The sequence below is a fragment of the Nicotiana tomentosiformis genome, chromosome 8, assembly GCF_000390325.3.
Source record: "Nicotiana tomentosiformis chromosome 8, ASM39032v3, whole genome shotgun sequence".
Taxonomy (NCBI): Eukaryota; Viridiplantae; Streptophyta; class Magnoliopsida; order Solanales; family Solanaceae; genus Nicotiana; species Nicotiana tomentosiformis.
Window position 1 is genome coordinate 33976649 of NC_090819.1, and position 11489 is coordinate 33988137.

At 32.8% G+C, this 11489-nt stretch overlaps 2 long non-coding RNA genes across 2 annotated transcripts; one reads left to right on the forward strand and one right to left on the reverse strand.

Moving 5' to 3' along the window:
- Nucleotides 1–368: 368 nt before the first annotated feature.
- Nucleotides 369–1957, forward strand: LOC117276032 (uncharacterized). Its single transcript, XR_004506266.2, has 2 exons — nucleotides 369–847; nucleotides 1179–1957. It is a non-coding gene; the product is annotated as an uncharacterized lncRNA (long non-coding RNA).
- Nucleotides 1958–2323: 366 nt separating this feature from the next.
- Nucleotides 2324–3843, reverse strand: LOC104093193 (uncharacterized). Its single transcript, XR_011410265.1, has 2 exons — nucleotides 3378–3843; nucleotides 2324–2859 (listed from the first exon to the last, which is right to left on the reverse strand). It is a non-coding gene; the product is annotated as an uncharacterized lncRNA (long non-coding RNA).
- Nucleotides 3844–11489: the final 7646 nt, after the last annotated feature.

The following is an 11489-nucleotide window of genomic DNA, read 5'->3' on the forward strand; positions in this document are numbered from 1 at the left end:
CTCGAGATTTAAATTATGTGAATTTTGACTAATATTTATATTATTTTTTTTCATCATATTGATATGAGAAGAATTGTAATTTGTAGTTCTTTTTATATAGTTTTTGAATATCTAAATTTTACTTTTTAAAATACTAAATTGATTTAATTTAATTTAACTTCGAAGATAATTAAATTAACTCTCGAAAATAGAAACATGACAACTAAAAAGGGATAGACCGAGTATTCCTAAACAACTTGCACAAACAACTCAAAGAAAATCTTGATTATATCTATTATTTTACCAATACATACTAGTACTTATGAAAATCTTTTAAAAATAAATGCTTCATTGCTGCAAAATTTTACAATATTAAGTTCCATAATACACTAGTGAGTAGTGACCATACAAAAAAATTGCATCCAGTTTAATTGGTTTAGATTGGAAGACCAACGAGAACGCTAGTAATATTTTTCCAGCCTTTTACATCACTTTTATCGTTAATTAGTTTGTATGTCAACCTAACTCATGATTTTTAAAAACAGCTCATCATGGACCACATTACTAGCTGGACACCTAATACTTTAAAAGTTTAAATGCAGCTCTAGACTGAATTAATTTTAGGCTGAATACATAACCCCTTAAACTTGTCCAATTTTTCCATTTACACACTTAAACTAAGCCTATGAACTATGGAACACTTAATGTATACTCAAATTGTACCTATGGAACAAAACACGCTGACATGACAAATGTGTGATTCTTACACAAAACTAAGCGCGTGAAATAACTTTTTGGTGAACTAGGACAGATAATTTCGCCGGAAGATATCAAATATCACGGGAAAATGACTTTTCCGGCCATTTGTGTTCGTCTTTCTCCTCTTGTTCTTCCATACTCAATTTTTCTGCCTTTTCTTTCGGCCATAGATTCGAATTATTTTTCTGCTTCACACAAAACTATTTCAGCCATAGATTCAAACCTATTTTTTTTAGCCATTTCACTCATCATTTTTGCAAATTTTCAGCTATATTTCTGCCCTTTCTTAAAAATTGACGTCCATGAATAGGTCTTGCATTTAGTTAATGAAGATCCTTTTGCTGCTGTTATAAGTGTTAATGGTAGTGTTTGCCACTTTGCAAATTTGGATCCGACACGAAACCTCGATCTTGATTTTATCTCGTCGTCGTCATTAACAGGGAAATGGTTCTTGTCGTAGGCGATCTACATAAGGAATTTTACGACAGAACCCGAGCTCGAAATCGGGGAGAAGAATCCAAACTTGTACAAACCAAAAGCAAACTTTGGTGGCAAAGAAAGAGAAATCTCCATTGATTGCAAGATTGGAGAAAATTCAGGCTGTAGTTAAACACGGATAACAAAAAGGTGTTGCAAATTATGCACTTGAAATGGAAATTTAGAAGGAATGGATATATACGTGAACGGGGTTGCAGGTTCTGGTAGGAGCTCCGCCGGAATTACTTTTTCTGGTCAACTTCTCCTCTCTCTCTCTCTCCGTTTTTAGGTGGGCGTTTGGACATAAGAATGGTAAAATTTCAAATCGGAAAAAAAAAAAAATTAAAGTGAAAAATGGTATTTGAAATTTAAAATTGTGTTTGGAAATGAATATTATTTTAGGTTGTTTTTGAAATTTTGTGAGTGATTTGAGTGAAAATTTTGAAAAATAATTTTTTTTAGAGTTTTTAAAATTTTTGAAAATTTTTAAATTATATTTTCAAGTGAAAATTAAAATTTTTATAAAGAACCGTTGATTTTGGAAGAAGCAAAATTTTTTTGAAAAAAAATAAAAATTTCTTATGTCCAGGCTCTTATTTTTCGTTTCTTCACTTTTTTCTTTCTTTGCTTACGTGTCTTTTGTGTATTGGTTCTTTTTGTCATGTAACCCGCAAGTTATACTCACGCACTAAACTTTAGTTTTTAATTGTCAGATTTGTGCCCCATAGGTACAATTTGAGTATACATTAAATGGAAAATTGGACAAGTTTGCCTATGTATTGTTGGAAAAGAAGGTTCAAATTTATCCATTTACTTTTGATTATGATTTTAAAACTGCTTTCCAATATGATTTGCCAAAAATTTGAAATGTCACAAAATATAATAAAGTGTAAAATTAAAATATTTGGTCTTTTAAATATTTTTTTTCCCTTTATTTTATGGATCAACATAACTCATGATATTTGCCCCCCACACAAAAAAAAAACAAAAAACATCATGGACCACATAACCAGCTGGATGCGTAATACTAGAAAGAAGTAAATGAACCATATCTTCACAATTTCACGACCTCAGAATCTCGGATTAGCTTATAATATGAAAGCAAGGATTGTTAAGATAGGAAATTAGACATTTCAAACCATCCCAAATATGGATGCCCATTTTACAGACATATTCCACAAGATTTAACGAAAGGAAAAATTAGAAAAATATAAAAGTAAAGATTCAAAATTGTTTGATGGTTTTCATTCCTCTCATTTTCTTGATTCCCATCATGTCTTTAATTTACAGATGATTTTGTACTCGAAATTATTTTTTGGCATCTTCAAATGACTTGCAGCAGCAGTCTTTTTTCCTTTTTCTTTTTTAAGTTGGGAGAGTTTCTTTTTCCATTTTCTTTTGAGGTGTAGCCTCATAATAATTCATGTCCATAAGAATGTAGAGTATTGAAAGATTCAAGAAACAGCAACTGTGCCAGTCCGTACAGCTTTATTTGTGTCAGTTTCCTTGGCGGGGGTTTCTGTCTTTGTTCTGTGTGTATTTTTTGAGGATTTCTTAGAAGAAAGCTTCCATTTTCTCTCATTGGCTTCATCCATCTCCATTTGCTCTTGCCTGCATTCTTGGCTACAAAATGGAGTGTTCCCTCTGCAATCACAATAAAATTTTCAGTCCCCTTTACCTTTAGATCGTTCCATTCATATCCCAAGAAATGAAGTGGCAAGGAAAATGGTTAGTAAGTTTATCTACTGTTCGTCCCTTTTCAATTCAGATGACACACTTTATTTATTAGTTCGTTCCAAAAAGAATGACACATTTTTATAATTAAAAATAATTTAAATTTAAACTCTTCATTTTAACTATTTTACTCTGAGAAACTTTTATAAACACACAAAAAATTTTATACATTTAACTTCAAATATTTCAAAAGTTTTGGGGAGTACTATACAAGTAATTGCGGTAATAGTATTTTGACAAAAGGTGATTTTATGATTTTACTATTTAAGTAGGTAAAGAGTCAGCTGCTTTAATGTGATAATACATAATTTTGTTATATTGATAAAATAGAATGACCATATCCCACAAGAAAAGGGATCTAATTCCCCTTTTGAGTATCTGGAATAAACAGAAAAAGAAATCATGTGAGATGATTATATCTATCTAACCTGTACATAAAGATGTCACTGTTGTGACCCAAGGGTCTCTGGCAAAGAAAGCAAGCATCTAGAAAATGAGGTTGATATTGGTGTTCTTCACATCCAGTGTAATATACTGCAGATGACTTCTTCATTGTTTTGTATGAAGAAAAGAAACGTTATGCCTATTACCTGTACAAGTAAAGGAAGTAGAAGAAATGAAAAGAGAAATGGAGAGTGGGGGAGGAAGGTTATGAAGTGGTGGAACTTCTTATATATTGATGGCTAGCCAAGGATAGTTGAGTTGCTTATGGACCATTATATTATTTAATAAGAAAATTAAGTTATATACAGTGACAAAGTAGAAATTACTATATACGTTTTCAATTATTATTATTCCATCCGCTTCAGTTTTAGGTGAATTTATTTATTTTTTGATCTGTTCCAACAAGAATGATCTCTTTTTAAATTTAGAAGCAATTTAGTTTAAACTTTCAATTCTACACTTAATGAGAAACTTTTATAACCACACAAATACTCTGGACCCCTTTTTTGACTTATTTTGAATCACAAATTCCAAAAGTTTTCATTTTTTCTTAAACTTCGTGTCCGCTCAAACAAGTTCACATAAATTGGAACAGATGGAGTATATGTATTAGTTTTGATATTGTTAATCTATTGTTTGGTAGTGTTTTTCAATCTATGTATAACTAATACTTGTTTTTGTTATACGCCTTATTTCTAAACCAGATAAGAACTAATTTCAATTTAATTAATCCTATCATTACTACCATATTAAGTATTATTCTTATTTACCCTACCAGACGATCCCTTACCTTGTGAAAGTTAAACTAATCGTAAAGTACTGACCACAAATTAGAAATTTACTGGTGTCCAGATTCCTGAATGATATTTTGTCAATTTCATGTCTTTATTTGATTGGTTGAGTGGGGACCACTTTATGTTTAATGTTATTTAGACCAATAGAAAACTATATAAATACTCAATAATTGTAAATTAGCGACTGAGGAGTACACAGGTGGTATGTGATAAAACAACTGGCTGTTTCTCCAGGATTCAAGGGGTGGAATCTAATGGCTATAGTACATTGCATCTATTGGCCAACTTGACTATCATAAGTTAATATACTTTTTAGAATTGTTTTTATGGCACAAACTTCTTTAGCATTTTGCTCCCTTATGTTTTAGAGAATCTTCAATAAGTGCATGAACTTCACTATTTTATTAGATTTTGGTGGTATATTTTTTCTTAGATTTACTTTATGAGTACTTTCAAAGGAAGATTGAAATATAGGGCTCCAATTTAGAACGAGGAACCTTTTGCAAAACATAAGTACTTTTTGCACATTGACCTTAAGGTTTGTGATATAAATAATTTAATCCTCCGAGCCGTTTGAATTAAGAATATAGAAAACTTTAAAAAGCATATTTGTAAATGAGTTTTATGTGATAAATTTGAATAAATCGAGTCTCCAAATAAAATTGAATATGCCAAATCAAAAACCAGAAAGAAAAAGAACACTTGTCATAAGGTGTGTTTAGTAAAATATTTTTCAATTCTCCCCTATTTGGTTGGTTTAAATAAATATTTTAAATATTTTACTAATGAATTCATTTTTCTTCGATTAGAAGAAAATGACGTTCCTATAGAAAGAAAGAAAAATATTTTGCAAAACTCTTTTTTAATCTTTTTTTCACCCTCACCCTCACCCTCATCCCGCACCCCATACCACCCCACCCCTCCTAACCCTCACCATCCCGGTCCCTAAATTCCGACCTATCACCCTCCTCCATCTTATCCATTTCGTCTCTCATAATATTTGTCTAAATCATACATTTTTTGAAAAATATTTTCTCTCAGCTAATAAAATACTAGAAAATAAATAAAAATATCACTCATTTTAGAAGAAAAATATTTTCCAACGTTCTACACACCCATAATTATTACTTAGACCCCACTTTCTCTCTCCTCCTACATTGGAGCTGCGTCGACGTAGGTCCCACAAACCACTAAACTACACAACTTTTTTGAGCCCACTTTCTTCATGATTTGAAAACATCCAATGGAAAGCGATGAATTACCGGGACCCACTAGGGACCAATTTGACATGGAAGCTCTATTTCCAAGGTTATTGTTCTCTTGCCCGAGTCTCCTGCCCGTGCCCGTCGGTCAGCCATTTTCTTCACGTCCTCTTTTTTTGCTTAAGAATAAAATTTGACACTATCCTTGTCATTCACCAGCGATGCATCCAATAATTACTTCTAAGGCTACGTGGCGTTTGATTACAAAAAGTGGATTCTTTCTCGATCTACGTTCTCGGAATGGGTCATTATTAACGGCTCTGATCTCTCAGCTAAGATACCAACGCCAAGGCACAAAGCTCCATTCGATAGTTACATCTTAAATTTAATTAAATAAATTATAAATTTAAAAATATCATTACTTAATTATTACTGAGTAGAGTACTAAATAAATATACAAAAATATTTACACTTATTTTGTGTTCATTAATTTGATTTAAATGTCGGGCGTAAATAAATTTTTATCATTTCTCAATTACAGTTGACATATTAATGTCTTACTAGACGTGACATTTGGTTCATTTCGATGTTTTTGAAAAATGAAAGAAGACTTTGACACGAGTCGAAGTATATAGAACAACAAGATATTGAAATTATATTTTAATTTACATTATACAATAACATATACGAATAATTTCAGAAACCTACCTCAAGGTTTCACTCAATCACAATAATTTCTTTGTAGTTTAGGACATTACTCTTATTTTGACAAGGTATTGAAGGTATTGAATCCTCTTGACAACATGAAAAATTCTGGCAGTGTAAAAGGGATAGAAGTTCGTTAGGTTACAGGTACAAATCTTAATTGTGATATCCTTTTTTTTTAATCTCCTTGTATAAATTTCAGCTCCATCATCGATTAAAGCAGTTTAGTGAGCTGCTTTACTTATATTAGTTTTCTCAAATTACCAGCAAATACTTATCAGTACTAAGAAGAATATATATTCTGCTCTTACAAAACCAGGTAGGTACTACAATAACGTATATTTAACGTCGGATGAAGCGATTTGTCGATAGGGATATGACATTTTTAATGAAGTCGCAATCTATATAAAAAATATTTCAAAAAAATAAAATAAAAAATGAAGCAAGATATCTTTCTTGTCAGAATATAATTGCAGAATGTCAAATCAAATAAGGTTGTTTAGAGACTAAGCTAATGTAGTAAGTACTTACATGAGAAGCCAACTGCAGTGGGGAATAAAATAGTGAAAGAGTAATTAATGTTTTTCCTTAATCATGTTATATTGTGATTAAACGCTAGTTTAGGAGACTTAAAATATTTTTCCAAAGTGGAAGCGAATCGTCTGCAGCAACACGACTAGAATCACACCGAATGAACCTCCTAATTCCACAACCTAAAACCCTTCCAATAAATCCAAAGAGTATCTAACCCTAGTCGTTAGACGATTTTTATGTGTATATTCCAATACCCATAGCGATATTTGACATGGCTAGAGGTAGGGTTAGAGTAACTAATCGGTAGTCTCACTTAGCTAGCACCCTTTATAGGTGTACTAGGACCAAAAACTAATTTTTAATATCTCTCACTCGCACATAATGGAGTGCTCAAGCTTCATCAAGCTAGGAAAAGAATAATTTTCTTCTCTTTCTGTTGCATTAATAATACTAAACAAAATAGGCTGTGCAACCAACATACTATGAGATCACGTTGTTATACATCTATTAGGAATATATACCTCTCGACATCGTCATGAAAATCTTCAAGTAGATCACAAAAAGTATGCTTAGTACCTTAGATCATCTGTATCACATTGATACATTTCTCTAGATCTCATGTATCATAATTTCTTGTGTTCAAAATTATGAATCATAAGTTATAAGCGATACCAACAAACAAATTAAATGAGATTCCATCATTGATCTTCCTCTTCTCACGAGTCTCTCAACTTGAATTCAATTAGCTTTTCTAATCATGCTCTGGCAAACCAAATCTCACATGATCATTTGGTAGCATGCTAAGCTAACGAACATCGAATTAAGCTTCGAGCCACTGATAGGAGTCGTGATGTACTCAATTTGTTACCTCACACACAACAATAAGTCGAGATAAGACTTACGTTAACCTTTTGGTCGATATTTACACACATGGCATGAAAACACATCCCACATTATTTTCTCTTTTCCCATTGAGCGTATGTCGTTATCTTATAAGTGTAAGGCTCCGTAAAAGTTCACCTAAAATTCAGGGTTTCGTGATGCAAAGATAGACTTATGTGTTGATGATTGTAGAGACGGACGTTTTGGGTTGAACATCGCGTTGGGGAATTGAAGAATCTTTTTGGCAGAGTAGGACATTTATGCGGTCCATTCTGCGGTCGCAGAACTGATTTGCGGACCGCAGATCTGCCGCAGAGTGAAGCAGAGAATTGGGCAAATTTAGGATGATATTTTTGCGGTCAATTATGAGTCCGCATAATCATTTTATGGGCCGCACATTCATCACAGAAGCCAACATGAGAAACTTCGGAAGGAGGTTCTGAGGTCTATTATGCGACCGCAGACCTGCCGCAGACCCAACCCGAACAACCTAGTTTTGGGACCCTTTTTGCGGTCCCCTTTGCGGGCCACATACCTATTTTGCGGTTCAGTCTGCGACCGCAGACCCGACTTCATAGAGTTTAAGTTTGGAAAATTTTACCCGATCCCATTTTCATAAAAATAATGGGTCATTTTGGCTGGTCCTAACTGATATTTAGAGAGATGAGAGTGATCTAGAGTGAGAGAAGAAATTCCTAAGGTTATTGTTTACCAATCCTTGTTCAAGTCTTGAAGAATTCACAAGAAAAAGTCACAAAGTCTTCATCCAAGAGGTAAGGTTCCATACCCTAGTCTTCAATTTTGAGTTTGGGGTAGAAGATGGATAATGTGGAGTGTAATTCTTAGGTGTGGGGTGTTATCTATTCATGCATGTACCAACAAAGTTGTAGGAAGGTTGTTGAGCTAGAAAAGGGTAGATATTGGGTTGGGGATGAAGGAATCCACCATAGGAGGACCTTGAAACCTTAATACACACATAGTGTTTGATAAAATACTCAAATGAGCTGGAACTATAAACTCCTTTCTAATTTGTGTTCAATTTTGCTATATCTCTAAATAGATCGAAGTGGCTAAGAATTTTGGAATATCGTAGTAATTTAAAAAGCTCAAGGCGAGGTATGTTAGCTAAACGTCTGTTTTAGAATTGAACCCCACAATGTCCTTGTAAGTCCCGAGTTGTTCATTATAAATTGATTATTCCGAATAACCCTTGTATCAAAAGATATATGTTCAATATATATTCGGCGAAGGGCCAAATATACCCCTCTACTTTTAAAAATGGTCTAAGAATACCCCTCGTTATACTATTGGGTTATCTATACCCATGTAGTCATACTTTGGGTTCAAACATACCCCTCATTTAAACGGAGGGACACGTGTCATCGTCCTGTTGGTCAATTCTAAATATCTCCTAATTAATTAAAAAGATCCATTACTCATCCCCGAAAAATAATATTTTTTTTGTAAAAACTAGAAAAAACTAAAAACAAAATTTACTAAAAACTGAAAAAAATGAAAATATTTTTTTTTCCAGTTTTTACAAAAAACTTGCTTTAAAAAACCTGAAAAATATTTTCTAAAATAATATTTTTGTAAAAAGTGGAAAAAACTAAAAACAAAATTTACTAAAAACTAAAAAAAACGAAAATATTTTTTTTCCAGTTTTTACAAAAAACCTGAAAAATATTTTCTAAAATAATATTTTTGTAAAAACTAAAAAAAAAAAAAAAAACTGAAAAGCAATTTTCTAAAGCAATTAAAAACTGGAAAAAAACTGAAATATTTTTAACTAAAAACTGAAAAAAAAGAAAATATTTGTTTTTTCAGTTTTTACAAAAACATTACTTTAGAAAATTATTTTTAGTTTTTTTTCTTTAGTTTTTATAAAAATATTGCTTTAGAAAATATTTTTCAGCTTTTTTTACAAGCAGTTTTTTTGTAAAAATTGGAAAAAAAAATATTTTTTTTTCCAGTTTTTAGTAAAAATAAATCCAGTTTTTTTCAGTTTTTAGAAAAATAATTGCTTTAGAAAAGTAATTTTCAGCTTCTTGTTTTTCAATTTTTACAAAAACATTGTTTTAGAAAATATTTTTCAGTTTTTTCTATTGTAAAAACTGAATTTTTTTTTTTGTTTTTTTTCAGTTTTTAGTAGAAATAATTTTACTTTTTTCAGTTTTTACAAAAAAATGCTTTTCGGGTATGGATAATAGGTCTTTTCAATTAATTAGAAGATATTTAGAATTGACCAACATGACGATGACACGTGTCCCTGCGGTTAAATGAGGGGTATATTTGAACCCAAAGTATGACTGCAGGGGTATAGATAACCCAATAGTATAACGAGAGATATTTTTAGACCATTTTCGAAAGTAGAGAGGTATATTTGGCCCTTTGCCGATATGTATTCCAAATGTTCTTGTTATGTTATGTTCTATTTGAAAATGTGCTTGAAGCATGGGTTGCATATCTAAATGTTATAATTTCAAGTCGTGATTCAAATGAAAACTATTATGCCAAATTGTGTAAGAAGTCTCAATGTGCTTAACATTCTTATTTGCTCATATGTGGACTTTAAGTCTTGAATAGAAATGCTTTGTTGTTGATGATCCGTGATGATGTTTGAAAGTGAAAGAGATGAACATGAAATATGAAATACATCCAACGTGCCAAGAGTGACATTGTGTTATGGATATTAGTGCCAATGAAATGAATGATGTATAAAAGATAATGAAATGATTTGTTAATCCTTTAAATAAATAAACACCCTGGGAGTATCGTTAGTCACCGAGGAAGGGTATGTTGAAATAACCTAACCCCAAAACTACACGTGCCAGTGTAGGAGTAAAATATGATTGTACCCCTTTATTGGGATTATATTTATGTTATAAGAATATTCCCTTCTATTGGATGAGATGATTGCTAGAAAAGGGTGATGTCGATCTACACGACATTGTGGTGAGACGGCCTAGCTGGTCGGGTTGTGATCGGACGCCATGCCGCACACATGGTGGTGATTGTGCTTGAGATTATGATTGAAACAATGATTGAGATTGAGATAATGATTGTGATTGTGGTTGATCTCTTTGGGTGAGACGACCTAGCCGATCGGGCCGTGATCGGACTCCGTGCTAAGATTGCGGTGGTATATCAGTGCTAAGATCTCCCAACCTAAAATATGAAAATTTACTTGAAAACTTGTCTTGCTCCTAACTTGATGTTTTGTTATTGTTTGAGGCTCCCATTGATTTTATGATTTTACTTCCTTGTATTATCATTCGTTCTATTGAGATGGTATTTAGTCATTCATACTAGTACTATTCTATATGTACTAACTCCCTTTTGCCAGGGATGCTGCATCTTTAATGGATGCGGGTTGTTCCACAGCAGGCAGCTTTGATAATTGATAGCGGTACACCCTCTTCCCAACTGACTTGGTGAGCCCCACTTCATATCGGGGTCGTATATCTTTTGTTCCTTGTGTATTATGTTTGGAGGTATAGCCGGGGCCTTATTGCCGGCACTATCATCGTATTCTTTTGTATCTATTAGAGGTTCCGTAGACATAGTGTGGGTGGTATGTTGGTGTTGGGGAAGTCAAACTAGTAATGTTGTATTTGTATCACACGTTCCACTTCAAACTATGAAAGTTTATGTATTTTGCACTTTATAAATGATGTGACTAATGATAAGGAATCAATGTTGTTCACATGATCCTCCATATTGTCTAATTAATGAAATGGATCTTTCCTTTATTCATGAGTGAGTTCAGGTAGAAGGCATTGTACATGCTTTCTCGGCCGGGTCATCTCGGTTGAGTGTTGGTCGCGCTTCCCGAGGTCGGGGCATGACAAACTTGGTATCATAGCCTAAGGTTTTAAAGTGTCCTAGAATGTCTCGGAGTCATGTCTTGTAGAGTCCTTCTTATCGGTGTGTTGTCGACCACATCTATAATTAGGAGGCTATTTGGGCATTTAGGAAT